This window comes from Triturus cristatus, chromosome 4_2 (genome assembly GCF_964204655.1).
Source record: "Triturus cristatus chromosome 4_2, aTriCri1.1, whole genome shotgun sequence".
Classification (NCBI taxonomy): Eukaryota; Metazoa; Chordata; class Amphibia; order Caudata; family Salamandridae; genus Triturus; species Triturus cristatus.
In genome coordinates this window covers 215519961-215540687 of record NC_140586.1, presented here as the reverse complement: position 1 = coordinate 215540687, position 20727 = coordinate 215519961, and the positions used below count along the sequence as shown (strand labels likewise).

The 20727-nt window shown below is 47.9% G+C and overlaps 1 protein-coding gene across 2 annotated transcripts in view; it reads left to right on the top strand.

Annotated features, from left to right (window-relative positions):
• The window catches only part of GRAP2 (GRB2 related adaptor protein 2), a 486852-nt gene that overhangs the window by 87055 nt on the left and 379070 nt on the right, over window positions 1-20727 (top strand). The window contains exon 1 of one of the 2 annotated variants that reach the window (XM_085601253.1): window positions 15080-15342. The exons of the other annotated variant lie outside the window; for it this stretch is intronic. The gene's annotated coding sequence lies outside the window, so the exon portion shown is untranslated. Of the gene's footprint in view, window positions 1-15079; window positions 15343-20727 lie in introns of those variants that run through there. 2 annotated transcript variants of the gene reach the window in all.

Below are 20727 nucleotides of genomic sequence, written 5' to 3'. Positions count from 1 at the left end.
TTTGAAGGAAGGTGATGATATCACCAAATGGTTCACAGCCTTCGAGAGGGCTTGTGATATCAGAAAAGTAAAGAAACCTCTCTGGGGGGCACTCCTGTGGGAACTGTTCTCTGGTAACTGCAGAGACAGGCTTCTGACCCTTTCTGGGCCAGAAGCAGGATCCTATGACCTCATGAAGAGAGCTCTGATTGAGGGATTTGGATTCACCACTGAGGAGTATAGAATTAGATTCAGGGGGGCTCAGAAAACCCAGACCCAGTCCTGGATTGATTTTGTAGACTTCTCAGTGAAGACACTGGATGGTTGGTTAGCTGGACATGGTGTGCAGGATTTTACTGGATTGTATAATTTATTCATGAAGGAACACATATTGAGTAACTGCACAAATGAAAAGTTGCATCAGCATTTGGTAGACCTAGGTCTAATTTCTCCCCAAGAATTGGGAAAGAAGGCAGACCACTGGGTCAAGACTAGGGTGACCAAGACAACCACTGGGGGTGACCAAAAGAAAGTGGTCCCAAAACCTCCCCAGGGGAAAGGTGGTGAGAATCCCCAAGATAAAAAGTCTGAGTCTTCCAAAGGGCCCCAAAAACCTGTTCAGGTGGGTGGGACCCAAGCTACTCCCTATGTGCCCCAACCATATAGGGGGAAGAACGTTGATCCCTTAAAGGCCTGGTGTAATAACTGTAAGAAGCAAGGACACCTTGCCCCCAAAACAAAGCCCCTAAGGCACCCAGTACAGCTACTCCTGGGGCAGCAAGCATACAAATGGGATCAGAGGTGTACCCTGAGCAAATCTGGGAACACACTGAAGCAAGTCTAGTCTCCTTGGGAGAAGTGGAGTTTGCCACTGTAGCTGTGTGGCCCCCCAACTTAAAGAAATACTTACAGTACCCCTGGGTGAATGGAACTAGGGTAGAAGCTCTGAGGGATACAGGTGCCAGTGTCACTATGGTGAAAGACACACTGGTTTCCCCTGAGCAATACTTGATTGGGAAGTCTTACCCAGTCAACAACGCTGACAGTGTCACCACTAGTCATCCCATGGCCATGGTAACATTAGGCTGGGGGGGGGTTACTGGCCTGAAACAGGTAGTGGTCTCTCCAAAGTTGCCAGCTGCCTGTCTGCTTGGAAATGATCTGGAAACCTCAGCCTGGGCTGAGGTTGAGCTAAAGGCCCATGCAGCCATGCTGGGCATCCCTGAATTGGTGTGTGTGCAAACCAGAGCACAGAGCAAGAGGAAGGGTGAAAAAGTAGGTCTGGAGCCTGAAATAATGGCCCAGCTAACCAAGAGAAAAGGAAAGAAGACTGGGGAACCAGCTTCTACACAGCAAAACATTCAGGACCCCTCTCCCCAGGGAGAGGATTTGGATACCCCTGAGGGAACTGAGTCCATGGAGCTTGACCCTTACCAGGTTGAACTCTTGGGCCCAGGGCGACCCTCTAGGGAAGAGCTGTGCCAGGGTCAGCGAGACTGTCCCACTCTTGAAAGCCTGAGGCATCAAGCTGTTTCATAAGCAAGGGGAGATGTCAGTGGTACTCACAGCTTATTGGGAAGAGGGATTACTGTATGCTGAGGCAAGAAACCCCACTCCTGGAGCCACCAGGAGGGTGGTAGTGCCACAGAAGTACAGGGAGTTCCTCCTAACTTTGGCTCATGACATCCCCCTAGCTGGACATCTGGGGCAATCCAAAACTTGGGAAAGGCTAGTGAGTAACTTTTACTGGCCCCAGATGCACCAAAAGGTGAAGGAGTTTGTCAGCTCCTGTGTTACCTGTCAAGCCAGTGGCAAGACAGGTGGCCACCCAAAGGCCCCCCTCATCCCACTACCTGTGGTGGGGGTCCCCTTTGAAAGGGTAGGAGTGGACATTGTGTGTCCACTTGAACCCCCCACAGCCTCAGGGAACAAATTTATTCTAGTGGTAGTGGATCATGCCACTAGGTACCCTGAAGCAATTCCACTTAGGACTACTACAGCTCCTGCAGTAGCCAAGGCCCTCCTGGGTGTCTTCACCAGGGTGGGTTTTCCTAAGGAGGTGGTTTCAGACAGAGGTTCCAACTTCATGTCCGCTTACCTAACACACATGTGGAAGGAGTGTGGGGTGCAGTATAAGTTTACTACCCCCTACCACCCACAAACCAATGGCCTTGTTGAGAGATTCAACAAGACATTGAAAGGTGTGATCATGGGGCTCCCTGAAAAACTCAAAAGGAGATGGGATGTCCTGTTACCATGCCTGCTTTTCGCTTACAGGGAAGTACCACAGAAGGGAGTAGGTTTCTCACCCTTTGAACTTCTGTTTGGTCATCCTGTAAGGGGACCACTTTGTCTTGTAAAAGAGGGCTGGGAGAGGCCTCTTCAAGAACCCAAACAAGACATAGTGGACTATGTGCTTGGCCTAAGGTCCAGAATGGCTGAGTACATGGAAAAAGCATCCAAGAACCTTGAGGCCAGCCAGGAGCTCCAGAAGCACTGGTATGACCAAAAAGCTGCACTGGTTGAATTTCAACCTGGGCAACAGGTGTGGGTTTTGGAGCCAGTGGCACCAAGGGCTCTCCAAGATAAATGGAGTGGCCCTTACCCTATCCTAGAAAGAAAGAGTGAGGTCACCTATCTAGTTGACCTGGGCACTAGCAGGACACCCAAGAGGGTCATCCATGTGAACCGCCTCAAACTCTACAATGACAGGGCTGACATCACCATGCTGATGGTGACTGATGAGGAGCAGGAAGCAGAAAGTGAACCTCTCCCTGAACTCCTCTCCTACAGCCCAAAAGATGGATCAGTAGATGGTGTGATCTTCTCAGACACCCTCTCTGCCCAACAGCAAACTGACTGCAAGCAAGTCTTGCAGCAGTATGATAGCCTCGTTTCCCTGACCCCTGGTCTGACAAACTGGTGTACCCATGATGTGGACACTGGTGACAGTGCACCTGTCAAAAACAAAATCTATCGACAGTCAGACCAAGTCAAGGAGAGCATCAAAGCTGAGGTCAGCAAGATGCTAGAGTTAGGGGTCATTGAACCCTCTGAGAGCCCCTGGGCCAGCCCAGTGGTTCTAGTCCCCAAACCTCATCAACAAGGTGAAAAGAGAGAGATGAGGTTCTGTGTGGACTATAGAGGGCTCAACTCTGTCACTAAGACAGATGCTCACCCTATCCCAAGAGCAGATGAGCTGATAGATAAATTAGGTGCTGCCCAATTCCTCAGTACCTTTGACTTAACTGCAGGGTACTGGCAGATTGGCATGGCCCCAGGAGCAAAAGAAAAGACAGCATTCTCCACCCCTGATGGGCATTACCAGTTTACTGTGATGCCCTTTGGGTTAAAGAAGGCCCCTGCCACTTTCCAGAGGCTGGTGAACCATGTCCTGGCTGGGCTGGAGTCCTTTAGTGCAGCTTATCTTGATGATATTGCTGTCTTTAGCTCCACCTGGCAGGAACACCTGATCCACCTTGGAAAAGTTTTAGAGGCTCTGCACAATGCAGGTCTCACTATCAAGGCATCCAAATGCCAGATAGGGCAGGGCACTGTGGTGTACTTGGGCCACCTTGTAGGTGGAGGCCAGGTACAGCCCTTACAACCCAAGAGCCAGGCCATCATGGACTGGATAGCTTCAACAACCCAGACCCAAGTCAGGGCATTCCTTGGCTTGACTGGGTACTACATGAGGTTTGAGAAGGGGTATGGGTCCATTGTGACCCCCCTCACAGAACTCACCTCCAAGAAAATGCCCAAGAAGGTGAACTGGACAGTTAGTTGCCAAAAGGCTTTTGACACCCTAAAAGAAGCAATGTGCTCAGCACCAATTCTAAAAGCTCCAGATTATGCCAAGCAGTTCATAGTGCAGACTGATGCCTCTGAGCTAGGGATAGGAGCGGTCCTATCCCAGACCAATGATGAAGGCCAAGACCAACCTGTTGCTTTTATAAGCAGGAGGCTACTCCCCAGAGAGCAGCGTTGGAGTGCCATTGAGAGGGAGGCCTTTGCTGTGGTTTGGTCCCTGAAGAAGTTGAGGCCATACCTGTTTGGTACTCACTTCCTGGTGCAAACTGACCACAGATCTCTCAGATGGCTAATGCAGATGAAAGGGGAAAATCCAAAACTACTAAGGTGGTCCATCTCCCTACAGGGAATGGACTTTGAAGTGGAACACAGACCAGGGACTGCCCATGCCAATGCAGATGGACTTTCCAGGTTCTTCCACTTAGACAGTGAAGACTCCATAGGACAAGGTTAGTCTCATCACCTTTCGTTTGGGGGGGGGGGGATTGTGTGAGAAAGTGCCATCTTTCTTGCAGGGTATACCCCCACTTTTTGCTGAATTGCTGAATGTACTTTGACTGAGTGTGCCCTGGACTCCTGCCAGTCAGGTGCCCAGGGCCTATGTTCCTTCCCTAAAACAAACCAAACCCAAATTGGCAAACCCTGGCCACATGTCAGCCCCTGGTAAATGGTACCCTAAGTACCCAGGGCTTTGTGACCAAGGAAGGCCTCTAAGAGCTGCAGCACTCCTTGTGCCACCCTTGGAGGCCCTGTACTCTTACACACACACACTGCCTTTGCAGGCTGTGTGTTTGGGTGCAAGACAAAAACAAAGTCGACATGGCACACATCCCTGTGTGCCATGCCCATCACCTACACTGCCATGGCATACATCAGTCACCCCTCTAGCTGGGTGCCTTATGCCAATGGTGTGGGCACAGGAGCAGGAGCCCTGTGCCCCTACAGTGCCCAGGTCCATTCCTGAGCCCTGTAAGTGCAGTGCTGCCATTTAAGAGTACATGGTGCTGAAAGCTCGTCAAACACAAGCTCCACAGCACCATAATGGCAACACTAAAGACTGAGAAGTTTGGTATCAAACTTCTCAGCACATTAAACCCACACTGATGCCAGTGTGGGATTTAATGTACCCAGCACCCCAGAGGGCATCTTAGAGGTGCCCCCTTAAACCTAACCTACAATTCCACATCTGCTCTGAGGCTGCCTAGGCTGCCGCCCAGCAGACATGTTGCTGGACCCCTGGGTAGGAGAGCCCCTGCTCTCCTGGTCCTGCAACAATGCACATCCTGGGCGAGGAGCTAAATCTCCTCACCCAGGATGGGCAGGGGGAAGCTTCAAAGGCATGCCGCCTCTGTGAGCTTCCCCAGGCCCCTGCAACCCCCCACTCTGGCGGGAAGCTTTGGCCGGAAACCCCAGGGGATGTGCCAGCCTGCCAACCCCACCCCTCAGGTGGGGGAGGAGAGGTATAGCACATCTCCGGGCTCTCGCCATCTTGAAGATGGGGAGCCCTACCCTATCAGGACTACGCTACTGCCCCCCTCCCACTGGAGAGAGGCAGGATAGGGGGTGTACCCACCCCAGGACGGGGACCCATTGGTCCCTGCCCTTCACCTACCTGTAACGCCCCTAAATCTAGTATTTAGGGGCACCCTGAACCTTCCTTCCCCAGATTCCAGATTCAAAACTACGAAGAGCAAGAAGAAAGAAGACCTGTCCTGCAGCTCCTGAAAAGAGGAAGACACCAACTGCTTTGGCCCCAGCCCTACCGGCCTGTCGACCCTCGAACATGCTCCTGCTCCAGCCCGGCATCTCTTGTGGCTAGCAACCTCTCCAACCCCGGAGGACCTGGCTACCTTTTGGCTCTAAGCCCCTGGGACTCCCATGAGTAGAGGCTCTACCCGAAACCTATCTCTAACCCCTTGCAGCAGCCCGGGACCGCGAACCCAGCACACTTAGCACCAGCCAAGCCTGGCCAGTGCCGGAGTGAACAAAGACCCTGTGGACGACCCCACGGCGACTGTGACCCCGAGTCCGGCACCCAAGGACCTCCCTCGACACTCCTGAAGAAGCCTGCAGCCTCAGAACAGAGTGCCCCCCCAACGGCGATCAACAGAGGGTAAGATTTCCCGACACCTAAAGGCACCCCTGCACGCGGCGTCCCACGGCCCCCTGTGCCCATCCCGGGGTACCTACCTATCCTCCAACTACCCATCTTACCTCTCGAAGTGGTGGTGGCACCTGAAGAGTTCTCGTCCCCGAGCTTGCAGTCTTTTTCCAAACCGGAGATTTCCCATTGAAATCCATTGAGCGCCCGAAGGCTCAAAAGCCCTCTGCATCCAGCCGCCCGAGTGGCCCTGGCAGTGAAAACTCTACACCTACCTACTTCCCCACTTGCCCTGAGTAAGTGACCAGGAGCCCAGCTCCCACAGCCGCGTGGCTTGCCAGTCAGCAGCCACCAAACAAGGCCCCCCTATCCCTCATAGGATAACATTGGGCCTAACTCTCTCTGCACCCGGCCGCCCTAGAGCCGCTGAGGGTAAACCAACTGTACCTACCTGACCCTGGGAGACCCCTGAGTCTGTGCCCAGAACCTCAACTCTGCCAGTCGAGTACTTACCCTTAAACCGCAAACTCTATTTTCCTCATAGGGTAACATTGACTGGCTTTTTCCTGAAATTTCTTCCAAGTGTGGACTTTTCAAATCTTCAAATATTCACCAAAAATCAGCCGAGTGACAAAAACGAATTTACTCACCTGCTCTTAGGTGAGCTCCCAGTGCTGGATCTTGGTGCCCAGCACTGACCCTGAAAAATACCTACAACTGTACTTACCCTTAACTCAATTTTCTTCCATAGGAAACCATTGACTGTTTTTCTGTGAAATTTCTTCTGTGTCGATTTCTGCAATCTTTAAATATTCTTCCAAAATCGTATAATATCTGAAAACGTAATTACTTAGCTGTTTTGGATAAAGGTCCCAGTACTGAGTCTAGGCACCCAGTACTGGAATACAAAAGTAACGAGAACATACTGTACCTGTAACCTGAATTTTCTTCCATAGGGAATCATTGACTGTTTTCTCTGAAATATTTTCCAAGTGTCAACTTTTAAAATAGCTAAATATTAGTTAAAAATCATTACAGTACTTAAGTCGACTTTCATCACTTGATTCTGAGAACTGACCCAGGACTGAATCTAGGATCCAGTCCTGGAATTCCAAAAGTAATCTAAAAAGTAATCTGTTGCAAATAACTTGAATTTACCATTGAGTTTAATGTACTGTTGTGTTTAAAAATAGAGTTGCCTACTGCAACTACTTGTAACTGTTTAATAAAGTCTATTGCATATTGCAAAAGTATTTATATGAAACATCTCCTGTTGAGAAAGTATAGTTTAAATCCAAGTGTTGGTTCTAAAATAAAACAAGCATATATTTTTTTATATATAAACCATTGGCCTAGAGTTCAGTTATTGAGTGTGTGAAACCATTTGCTGACTGAGTGTGTACAATAAATGCTTTACACTGTCCTCTGATACTGCCTTACTGCTCGACCAAGCTACCACATTAGAGAGTAAGGTTATATCTAACTTTAACCTCTGTTAAACCCTGGGGGACTGTGGACTCTGTACACCCTGTACCTATTTCAATTTCAAATAATCTTTATTCGGATATTAAAAATAACCATAAAAGATACATATTATATTCGGGCATTCTTCTAATACAACATTTTTCAATCACCTATACATATTTCACATTAAAACAATCATGTTAAAAATCCATCAATATAAACATTAAAAACCGGGACAATAATACTCTGTTCATTTTGCCATATAAAATTTCCACCATCCCTGGAGAGAAGGATCATGAGGCGCCAATCTAGATTTAGTTCTTTCATTTCTACTCCCTATAATGGAGGCAACCTGATTAGTCCTCTCCCCTGGTCTTTCTTAGTCTAACTGCCAGACGTAAAAAATGTACTATACTGAATAGGGTGAAAGGTTCAGAGGCGAGTTTGAGGAATAAAAGAGCCACTTTAGCCTGTCTTATGCTGGAGCGTTTTAGGATTGTTTTTCAAAACAGTGATCGTGGGTGAGCATAAAAGGGGCAAATTAGGACGAAGTGAAGGGTGTCTTGCGGAGATCTAAGATCGCAGCCGCAACACCCTTTTAAACTTACATCATGTACATGTGATGCAGAAGATCCAGTCTAAATCTGGACATTAAAAATCTGTCCTGTCTGTTATACATATTGGCAAGATAGAATTCCATGCCCGGGTTAACTTTAATAAGCTGGTATGACCTTACTGTACTTTTCAGCCCTTCTCTGACCTCTCTGGCCCTAACTAAATGCTGCATGCAATCTATCTTTATAACACCCTTGTCTCTGCTAGCCAACGTGCGTGGTTCATAAAAAAAGTTATCGTGACCCAGACTAGTCAGGACATCCCTTACATATGTGAGCCATGGTATTCGGGGCCACTTGTCCCCTTTCATACAATCTTCTAAAATCAGTCTGCTTAGGCTTGCCTCTGGGTTTGTCCAGATTTTTATCCAACAAGAGATTTTGTTTGAGGCCAGCCTTGTCACTGAGATAATCTATACCTAACTCCTCATGGGCAATAAACGAAGCTATGCATTTTGGCACTTGCAAAAGCCTTTTTAAAAACTTTTCTTCTTCACGTTGAATATTCCCCACGTCTGTGAAACCCCAAACCTCGCTCCCATACAGGATCTTTGCACAACATACTGAACTATATAATTCAGCGATTTCATGCGGGGACCAGCGACCCAATCTAGTCGCATAGTTCATATTCGACCCCGCGGCGCTAGGATGTTGGCTACATTTGTGACTTACTAGTGGCTTAAAGTTAAGATCTTGGTCAAAAACGATCCCCAGATAATTAAATATTTTTACTTTTTCAAGTTTGTGGGTTCCTATTGTAAAACTACAATTCTTGGCTGGCGTTTTGCCCACTTCCATGATATATGATCTGGAAAGGTTGGGCACTAAGTCCGCCATGAATCTGACAAAACCACTAATAAGTGCCTGTAAGCTCCTTCCTGTACGTGCCAAAAGGACTGCATCGTCTGCATAAAGGAGGACTGGTATACTTCTCCTCCCTATGCAGGGACAGTCTGCCTCCAGTACTCCCAACGCCTTGTCTAGCCCGTTTATATAAAGCGTGAACAGAAAGGGCGCTAGGATACAGCCTTGCCGCACCCCTCCCCGGCATTGGAAGTCTTCTGTAAGGTCACCATCATCAGTGAATCTGACCCGTGCCGTTGTATCGAGGTGAAGCATCTGTAAGACTTGTATCAGTCCTGGTTCAACACCCATATCTACCAACATCTCCCACAGCTTTCTTCTGTTAACACAGTCGAAAGCTGCTGAGAGGTCCATAAATGCCTTACCTAGCCAGGGTGTATTTGGCCACTAGATGATAGAGATTGAGGCACTGGTCTGTGGTGGAACGCCCATTTCGGAACCCATACTGGAGATCGGTAATAATATTATGTTCTTCGGCCCAATCCGAAAGACGATTTAAAATGACTCTGCCCATAACTTTCGTCGTAACATCTATAAGGGATATTGGGCGATAGCATTGTGGGTCATTTCTATTTCCCTTTTTAAATATTGGCACAATAACAGCAGTGGACCACGATCTTGGCAAGCCCACCTCTCTGGCTGCATTTAATACCCTGGACAGTATTGGGGCCCAGAGGTCTACTTGACTTTTAATTAAATCTGGGGGAATCCCATCGGGCCCTGGCGCCTTTCTCAGGGCCAGGCCGTCTATTCCTAATTTTACTTCTGCAACCGTGAAAGGTGTCCACTCACCCTCAGGTAATTCTATAACTTGAGATTGCTGCATCTCTTGATTGCCCCGATTATATAAACTTGTGAAATGCGCTACCAAAGCTTCTGGCAAAATATGGGACGCCACTTGTGGCTTGTTCGGGTCTTGAAAGCACGGGTCATTTATTACCCTCCAGAAGCTGGTCATATCGCGGCGCTCCGCGGCTTCTCTTAGTGACTCCCAGGCCTGAGATTGAAGGCAATTTTTCCGCCTATTGATAGCCTTTTTGTACCGATTCCTGCAATCAGCAATCGCACCTCTGTACCTTGGGGCTGTTTTAAGTGCCTGCTTCAGGTTTCTCAGAGCCTTAGAACATTCCTTGTCAAACCATCTAGGGCAGAGGTCGGCCTGCTTATTTGATTTACACCTCAAAAGGCTATCAATGTGCTGGGCAGTGCCCTCGAATGCTGCAATCAGGTCACTCCCCTCTACCGTGCTGTCCAGGCATCTCCAAGTCTGGCTATCACTGTCTGCGAGGAGCGCTCTGTGTAATGCTAGCCCATCAATCTTGCTCCATTTAATTCTCCTGCCCTGGTCCTTTGCCTTATATTGTCCCTCAGTGATCCTTTTATCCGCTTTAGTGCAAAAGTCTGAAATCCCTACTATCAGTTCTAACGGGTTGTGGTCGCTAAATGCACTAGGAACTATCAAAAAGTGACTAACTCTACCAATTAGTGCGTTAGAGACAAAGATCTAGTCGATGATAGAATCACAGCCCCGTCCCTTGAACGAGGGAGTCATTATATTTGGTGATCCGCCATCGACTAGATCCATCGTATGTGTTAAGGCAAACTTACCCAAGATTGTGCCTAGTGCCATGCCCTCTCTAGAGTGCTCTGTGTGCCATCCCTTAATGGAGGGGCAGGCGTCCCAGGTACCTCCTTCCCATTTCAAGTAGGGGCACTGGTGGGTGTTAAAATCCCCCATCAGAATTAACTGGGTACTTGAATCTCCCGCATCATTTAGCCCCATTAATCTCTCATCTAGCTCCACCAAATTTGACATAGATTGTCCCGCGTTATAAAAATTTATAAAAATAAGCTTAAGGCCCTTTGTAATGTATCTTATGCCCTGGAGACAATCAGAATCCCACCCCAGGTCTTGCCAACTCCCTTGCAGCGTCAATGCCACATACGTAATTAACCTCTTCTGCGCCCATGACGAGATAGTCTCGTCATGGAGCACGGTCGCGCTGTGCCCATGACGAGACTATCTCGTCATGAACCCCACCCACTAATGAAACGCCCGGCACAGGAGGGGGAAAGGGCGTGGCACTGAAGGGGTTAAACCACCCTTAGCTCGGCCCATTGGCGATTTACGGGCCGGGACGAAAAACAGTTTGTATCCCTCCAGGAATAACCCACTGTAATCCGTTTCCCAAGTTTCCTGCAGGCAGATGACTTTGTACCCTTTGATAAAGACTTGCCATTCGATATTAGAGATTTTAGTTGCAAGTCCAGCAATGTTCCAGGATATCAGCCTCAGCTCCGAGGTTGTTTGAACCCGGCCGCTGGTTCCTCCCTTGATCTTCCTTTGCGAGGAGTTTGTCTCTGGACAGATTACTTTCAGGGGCGTATCTTCCACACCCCTCACCAGCCCTACGGGTGTACCAGCATTTAGATCCTGGGCATTGCTTCCTATTTGGGTTATGATTCCCGGGTTCCCTTGGATATCTAGTTCTCTCTCGACCTCAATGCTCCCCAAACTCCCCAGTCAATCTTGTTCATCCAGAGCAGAAAAACTGGAGAGAGGTGCAAATCTATTTGAAGCCAAGCGAGTGATATCGTCTCTGCCTTTCTTAAATGTTCTTGGCCATTGCAAATTTTGCCCTGGGTCAAGGACACTGTCCCTATAGAAAAAATACAATGGGAGCATCCTTATGCATGACCCTCTCTCACTCTCCCCATACCGATTATCTAGTAGGTCTTTGACTAACTCCGGATATCTAAAAATTACAATAATACAGTCACCTGCAAATTTTTTCTCTCCACCCCCAATCCAGGCCACCCTCCTGGCCATGAGAATCTGTTCATGCTGGAATCTCCTTACTGGTATATTATTATGAATCCAGTGCGCGGCCTTATTAATCAGAGTGCTGACCGATTCCTCACTGCCATTATTTATTCCTGGTACTCCTACTAGCACTACTGAGTAAGGACAGGAGGTCGGGGGTAAATCTAATGTCTGGAGACCTGGAGTGCCCTGGATACAGTCCATACTGTTATTCTTAAAGGACTTCTTGGGCTCCTTTTGTACCAGACCACTATCCCTAATCACATGTGGGATACCTAGGTTATCTAGGGCCTCCCCGCTCGAGTCCTTATTGCTAGTTTTGTCTGTCTCCGGGGGTGGCTTTCTGTGCTTTCTCCGCATTGATTGTTACCTTGTTTCTACAGTCAGCCACTGTGGTCCCCTCCTCTCTCTCCTGCGGGAAATCCCTAGTGGATTACCCCCTATTATTGGCCACAAGGCTATCTATTATCCCTTCCATTTTAGAGATTTTCACCATTACTGGCCCTAAATATTGGTGGAGGAGCTGTTCCATTTTTTTTTCCAATGCTAGGATAATTTCTTGGGTCCCATCCGTCCCTCTTTCGCTATGACAGTTTGAACAGCCTATATTGTCAGGGTTCTTACTAGTGCCTTTGGTGGACTTAGCCGGCCCTTTTCGACTGGGTTTATTGGCACAGGTAGAGCGTTGTGATCCACCCGACTCTGAGAGCCCCGCTAAGACTTGTGGTCTTTTAGAGCGTGTAACTACCTCTCTACTAGGGCTCCGTGTAGGGTTAGCATCTCTTGATACTGATTGTGTGCTAGACCCCTCTCTTGGGGCGTCCCCCTGCACTGCTCTCTGTTTTGGTGATCATCTGAATGTCCCCTATGCCATGCGATCCCAATACTGCATTTTGACTGCCGTTAGACGGCCCTGTTGAGCCCACTGTCATAATATCCCCCTGTAGACTTCGATCGACAGTTATCGGTGTGTCAGAAATGTCAGACCGAATCTCATGGACCAGAGTAGGTTCGATTGAATGCACCCCTCCGCAGGGCGTTAGGCAGGAGGCTATGTTACCCAAAGAGGATCGCTTCTTGGCTATTTGAGAATCCAAGGAGAGTCTATGCTCAGTCAATTGAATCTCGTGTGCTAAAAGCGATTCAGCTCTTGTAATAAAAGCATCGAGAGTCCCTTTGACCCCTCCCTCCGCCCTCGGCTTGGTGATCTTATTTTTAACCATAATCAGACGAAACAGTACTGAGTATCCCTATCGCAAGCCCTGTTGTTTTAAATACACAGATCTATTACAGCTAGCAATATTGCAACAAAACCAGCTATACTCAGGACCCGCCGTTTTTAGGCAGTCTACCTAAGAACAATGTGCACTAGGCCAGGTCAGTGAAGCATACAACATATATTAAAGTCACCTGAGTAGCAGCATGCACTGTAGGGTCACTGGTGTCCACGCCTAAAAGATGGAAAGATCAATTGGTGACTAAGGCCAGAGACGGATGAACGGGACGTGGCCCAGCCCGGCCTCCTTCGGCCCCTGACGGCCACAGACGGTCCGCCCTTTGCCCGGGCTTAGCCCGGCGCCGCCCGCGCGCGTTCCGCGCAACGGACGTCCCGCCTCCAATATGAACACTTGATAGCTAGGGGAAGTGTCCACAGCTGGTGCTTGTGCCCCGTGGACTTCTGGGGCCTGTAGTTTCTCCTCTCCTCTGCCAGTGACCAAGAAGCTGACCGACACCGCAGGCGAAGCGTCTCCCGCACAGCGGGAGGCGTTGAAATAGTACCCGATAGCTAGGGGAAGTGTCCACAGCTGGTGCTTGTGCCCCGTGGACTTCTGGGGCCTGTAGTTTCTCCTCTCCTCTGCCAGTGACCAAGAAGCTGACCGACACCGCAGGCGAAGCGTCTCCCGCACAGCGGGAGGCGTTGAAATAGTCCCCGATAGCTAGGGGAAGTGTCCACAGCTGGTGCTTGTGCCCCGTGGACTTCTGGGGCCTGTAGTTTCTCCTCTCCTCTGCCAGTGACCAAGAAGCTGACCGACACCGCAGGCGAAGCGTCTCCCCTGTACCTATTAAGGAACAGTATATACAGAGCCACTGTCTCACAGGAAGTGGCTAGCACACGTTGTTATGTGAATATCGCAGCACACCGCATTGCACAACTCAAAGGTCCCTCTGGTCTTTAATGTTGGCAGGGCCCCAGAGAGACACTATACCCGCTGCCAATAGCTGGGCTCCAGAACCATATGATCCCACCAATGCTCAAGCCAGAAGATCAACTACTAACAAGCGGGCAAACAAGAAAAGGAGAGTTAAGACAAGAGTCATCTTGCCCGGGCATACAGTGCTAGTGAAGAGCCGCTGCGGTGGAGGGAAGTTCCGCACGGCGTATGAGCCTGGCACATGGACTGTAGTGAAAACCAACAAACAGCCATCACCGCACAGAAAGGCAATGAGGTTATCACCCGCAACATACCTTGGTTCAAACAAGTACAGGATGCTGACCCACCACAACTTCGGTCCAGCGGGGAAGGGCAAGGAGATGACCTCATGGAAGGTTTGGAACCTCACCCAGCAGATGAAAAGGTTCCAATAAGTGCACCATCACCCACCGGCAATGACGCTGAATCACCGGTGACCACCAGCACATCGCCCGTCAGCGATACCCCGGTGGCTCGCACCGGCCGTCACCCAAGATACAGTCTGAGGCCCAACCCGAGACCAAGTCAACGGCTCACAGACTTTATGTGTTGATTTTGTTTATTATTTTTGAGCACTGACTTGGGAAGAGATGTAGCTGTCTAGTTGCCGTACCCCGGACCCTTAGCCCGGATGGGCTTCTGCACAATGTATCACTCTCTGGCCAGGCGTGGCCAGAGGGTATAAAATAAAGGGGGGGAAGTCGCTCGGAACTTCCCAGCCCATACCTGCATACAGTGTGTTGTGTCCTTCATTCACTTCCCCGAATCCAGGCCCCGTCCCAGGAACAGTCCAGGCCCTAACGCCACCACAGTAGGGTTAGGGTTTTCCACACATTGGCGATTTGTTCAAGGAGGCGGCACAGACCCTACGAGTCTACAACCTGAAAAGATGTAGGTCATCGGTTTTCTTTGCGGCGTGACCTGCAAAGAGGAGGTTCCATGTCTCCGTGTCTGTAAATTCTTCCACCGGTGAGTAGGTCCACCTGCCCATTGGGCCGACTGAGCTCAGGTCTGGAGAAACCCTGAATTAGTACAAGGCCCTCTTTTCTTTAGTTGCACTCAATAAATATGTGCCGCCGTCACATTTTTTCCTCTTCCGGACTCTTCGCTCGCTCTCTGCAAGTTCCTGTGTGGTTTCCCCTTTATTTTGCAGACTTGCTCAGGATTGGACGACGCAGAGGTTGTTGGGTGTTTCCGCCGCTTTTTCCCCGCAACGAGAAGGTTGTAGGTTAACAGTGATCCCTAATGGCTGAAGACGGGGTCCCATGCTGCCGTTGTTCTGCTGAAGGTTGTGGGCCATATTTTCGCATGTAAGGCTCTGGACCAACCCGGCCTTCTGAAAACTCGATACCATACCAACGAAGCATTTATAGCTGCTGAGGCATCTCAAGAGACGGTGTGTGTAAGGTTTGGGACCAGCACATTCTGGGGTGTGTTCCAGGACCAATCTGTGAGCTCCAGAAGTCGGCGCGGCAAAGGGGAGCCAGTATCGCGGTAAGTAAATAATATTTCCTTTCTCAAAATAACGAGTTACTCAGAAAAAACAATTTTAGGTGTCCAGCTTAAGTCCAGGATGGCGGGCTCCGAGGCAGATTTGAATAACGTCCATTATGTATTTTATTGCGGTTCAGTCTTTATAACTATTTTATACGTTCATGTCTTGAAAACAATACATGGACTCGGCCCTTTTATCCTATGTTGGACACCCTGGCTTCTGAGAGCCGGTAAGGATGGCAAAGGAGAGTCTGATACTAGTTATGATATTTCTTTTTGCCCCCGTGCTGTCAGGTGAATCGGCCTGTGTGTGTCTGGTTCCTCGGAAAGTCCCACAGACAGGCGCCAAGGTGGGACCGTTCCGTGAATGGCCACAGGGGTTGGGGGAGTCAGTGGAAAGACAGACTTGTCAGAACAAAGCCGTCTTGGGTTACCGTTAGTCTCGCGACACGATGACGGAGAGTGAGTCATGCGTCAGCTCACTAGATGTCATTAGTTGAGAAAAGCCGGTAGGGCTGGGACGGGGTCCGCCACGTTTTCGGTTTGCGACACACACCGTGCCTCTCAAAAAACTGGAAACTGGCAGTGGAGTCGTGTCGTGGGCTCATTCATGGGAGTCAGTGTTTCTGAAAGGCCAGTTGTGCTGGACAGTCATTTGTGACCCTCGAAAGGGGGTGTCGTTTTTGAATGAATATTGTACTCGCAAAATTGTTCGGAATCGGACCAGTGCAGAGCCATCCTTTCCCGAGGAAACGCTGGTATGGCTGTGGCAGAGCAAGACGCATTCAGAACAGTGGTGCTGGGGCAGAGTCAGTCACACGGACGCCTGAGAGGCTGGTGGGGCTGCGGCCAAGGAAAGCTCATATCCGATTTCTAGGGAAATATCCCAGACAGGTGGAGCTCACAAATGATCTTCCAAGCCGGTGAAGGCTACCTGCACGCCAGTTGAGCGGTGGCAAAGAGAGTCTATTAACATGCATGTCTCTGCAGGGCTAGAAAGGAGTGGGGAGGGTTAGTCTAGCCACAGTGAGACCCATGACGCCCGAGTGCCTCAGAAAGGCACGTAGGTTTGGGGTAAAGTCAGGCCTAGCTAGTCTCGTAGGAAAGCTCAGCCAAGTTGGAGAAATGGAAGGCTTCCAACACTCACGTGCCCCTGGAGGCGTTGATTCGATGGACATCTAGACCAGGGAGCACGAATAATGAAGATCAAACGGGAATACAACACGCCGCCTTTATGTAGCACGAGATTCTATATATGAAGAATTATGGAATAAGGACAGGATCTGAGACCTGGTTGAATATGACACTGAAATATCGACAACCCTGATGAAGTCCCAAAGGGAGGAAGCGCGTTGGCTGGGCTGAATGGACGGCTTCTGTCAAATTGCATTTGTTGAATAAAATTGGTTTCTAACAGACTCACAAGACTCCTGAATAACTACTGTACACTTAATCATGATTATTTGATGTATTTCTGGAGAAGAGTATAATCTTTGGGATTATTGAACTGACAATCTTTTATTGAATCTGACGCTCCTTTTCAACAGCTGTCGTGCTGGGAAAATGTCAGATCTGTGATGTACTGGGGCCTCTGGCCAGAAGGCATCGAGCGTGGTTTGTGACACTCGTCAGGCTTTTTAAAGGTTCGGAGGGCTGGGGGAAGGTTCAGTCTAGTCCCTGAAATGGCTGGCATTAGAACCTTTTTAAGACTAGTAGGCTTGGAACAGACTCGCTCTTCAGAGACAAATCTAGATTAGGCATTAACTCCGTATCCCACACATTTGTAAGTGTTGGGTCTGCAGACTACGAGGCAGGGCTTTAAGTGGGCCGAGTCTTACCGTGCTCAGCTGCACCGGCTGTCCTCAAAAGCAGGTGCCGTGACTGGTCCCTATCGGGCTGACGGGCTCTACATTTTGCCCGCACCCTCAGGATGAAAAAAAAATCTGTACCACTCTTCACTTCATTTGATGTAACTTCAAAGAGACTCATTATTCTTCTTTCACAGTCTCATAATTTCAGAACTGAAGCATTTTAAATTGTTATATATAGGGTTCCCAGTTTTATGGTGTTTATTTTTTCGAGATTTCCGTCTGCATTTATCCATATTTATTTATTGCTTATTTTTTCTGTATTTATCCAGTTTTTAAAATGTTTTCTACATAAATGAAGCTGCAATGGGTATTTTTCCACATTTATTTGACTGATAAATGTATACTCGCATTTGAATGTCCAAAAGGTTTCAGCAGTATACAGTGCAATTTCGTAATCTGAAAACACTTGCATTGTAGAATAGCATCAATAACTGTAGATCCGCACTTAATTGGGAAATCTATTGTCTTTTTACATCTCCCGTACTTCTCAATCTGTACTCCTACTGACCTGTCACTCATGATTGACTGTAGAAAAAATCATCCAAAGAAGACCTATTTTCCAAATTTTTCTGTATTTAAAAATAAATACAGACAGGAAAATAAATAGCTTTCTGTCTGTATTTATATGTAAAAATCAGTAAAAACGGAAAACAGGGAGGCCTAGTTATATACAACGAAGCCACAGTTGGTGCTTATCATATGCAGGTAACAACCATTGACAAAGCCAATAGTCCTGGCATGTTGTAGTGTAATGATACTTATATATCTGGATGCAATGACAGAAGCAGCAAGATACCAGTCGGGCGGCACACTATGCTAAACACCGATTTGTAGCTTATGTGTTTTAGAGCCACACCCTTAATTAAATCGGCCACGCCCCTTGGAGAGACCCCCCCCAGTTTTTTCAACCCACTTAAAGCCCTGCTACGAGGCCATATCTTTAGTTAATGCTAAGGTCAGTTCTAGCAGCCCCTGCTTTGATCACTTGCTTGCAATGCCTTCGGGAATGACGAACCGCCAGGGGCGATGGAAGCCTGCGAGAGATATTCTCTCCTGGGCCACTGTCGTCAAAGGCACGTTCCAGTAAACCATGGCCATGCCCATATAAGATGCAAAGCGTGTCTAGCAACACGTTGGCCCCTGGAAGGGCTGTGTTTCACACACGGAGACGTTATGAAGCTGGAGGTGGTTACTGACAAACCTCTTCAACCCATCTCATTTGAAAGCCATGACTACAGGGTACAGCTGGCCTGTGCATCAGAGGGTCTGATCTGAGCACTTGTGCCTGGCTGTAACAACCTCTGAATGGGAGTGCACGCTGTTAAACAAGGCCAACACACCATCGAGTCCTGTCTCAGTTTACCACAGGGCCGGTCCTAGGATATGTGGAGCCCCGGGCAGAATAGGAACATGCGAGGCTCCTATAATCTGCATAGGATTTAACCTCACAGGAAGTGACATCATAGGAAGTAATATCAATTGGCCATTATTTATATACATTGATGAAGCTACTTTGCAAGAAGCGACTTACCTAGTTTGGATATCAGTAGCATGGTTAAAATAGCATTAATAATCCTAATAAAATACATACATAGATATTAAATTGCTATTAAGTCGATTACATGAAGTTTAAATGTAGTTGAAATTAATTAAAATTGGTTATTGTTCTACTGAATGGGATGAATGAAAATGAATTGCTAACCGGTCATTCTGATTCTGGCACTAAGAGATGTCCAAAAGATAGGTGCAAACTTTACTAATGTGGAGAAAAGACAGTTTTGAGTGTATTTCCAAAAGACTGGAGTTACACCATGGCTCAAAATCATGATAGTTCCAGTCCTGCACAACTAGAAAGGAGAAGGATCTGCTTCAATCAGGGCCATCTAAATTTTAGGATGTTTGGTTCGCACTGAGCATGGGGTTCTAGACTGAACGTAAGGAATGCTGTAGAAAGATAGATCATTTTTAATGCAGTGCACAACGACAAATGGATAGTGCCTTGCAGATAGAGGGTTTCAGACCTGAAAAACCAAACAGACAGCATAAAGGTGAGAAAAAATGGCATAACGATGCAGCCATCTCAGATGAGGAACCTAGCACCATTCTGAATGATTTGAAGGGTACTGAATGCAAGAAGGCAGGAAGCCCAAGAAAAAGGGCATTTGCTTAATCAAGTGAGAAGATAATTGACTGTACAACAGCCTCATGGTAGTGAGAGGGCAGAAAAGAAATGATTTTCTGTTGCTTATGGATGTAGTAAAGGCAAGTGGATGAAAAATGGTTATTATATTCTGAAAACAAGAGAAGATGCTGGAAAATGAATCCAAGATTTATTTTGGACTCTGCCCATGTGGGCGATTGACGTACGTCCGCCAGCCACCAAAGAGAACACCATATGGTATGAGATCCTTTAAAAATGAGAACCCTTGATTTGTCACAATAAGGTTTTAATGAATTTGTCTTCATTCGGAAATCAACTGCTAGCATGCACATACAAACATATTCTTCAGCAGAGACCTCATTGCCACTGTGGGAAATCATGATTATGTATCAATATGTGCAAGATATCAGCAAGAAACCAGAAATATAACCCAACAACTGACATACACCTAAAAACAACCTGGAGTAATGGTTTTGTCAATAGTTGTTAGCTGTTTAAGCTAAATGAGTAATAACAATACATTATTTTACTTTCACAGTGTTGTTTTGATCAATAAGTAGCTCCTTCACACACATTTGCATAGAATCACAACTGGAATGCAGGACCATTGCTCTATGTGCTCTGCAGAGAGGCCATATTTTGAATGATCATGCAATCTGAACACCTTTTTGACCCACAGACGGGCACAGTGTGAAATGTGTACCGCTTGCAGCATCAGCTCCAAAGTGCTCAACTGTAGCCTGTTATAAACATCTGGAGGCGACTCAGTACAAAGGGTACATCATCCAAGAGTAATATGCTGTGAAATTAAATATAGAAACACACATGCTGGAAATAGCTAGCACTCTTGGGGAATGCAAGATTAAGTAAAGCATGGGAAATATAAACAGGAACAAAATCACTGCCATGGATTACCCTAACATCAGGACCGCTGGAATTATGCAGCAGGAGAGGGCTAAAATATGTTGCAGGGTAAGTAAATTATGCGACAAGAAAAGGCAAATTATGTGGCATAATGTGGCACATTTTGAAATAGTGTTACTTCATTTTTTTGCCCTTTTTAGGTCTCGGCTAGCGAAGGCTGCGCTTGCGCAGTCTCGCTCGCGAGATTTAATGACTTGGAGAAGAGGGGCTTGAACCCGCCCCTCTTCTCCCCTGTTCTCCATTGGCTGGCCTCGTAAATGCTGGCCAGCCACTGGAGAAGAGGTCAGTCACTCCGATTAGGCCCCGTCCTTTTCGGATCGGGGGGCGTGTTTTTTGCGAAAAGTCTCAGGGAGGAGACAACAGCAAAACACGCCCCCGAATCCGAAAAGGACGCTGCCTTTCTCCGAGGCATTTCTGCTCTGCCTCGGA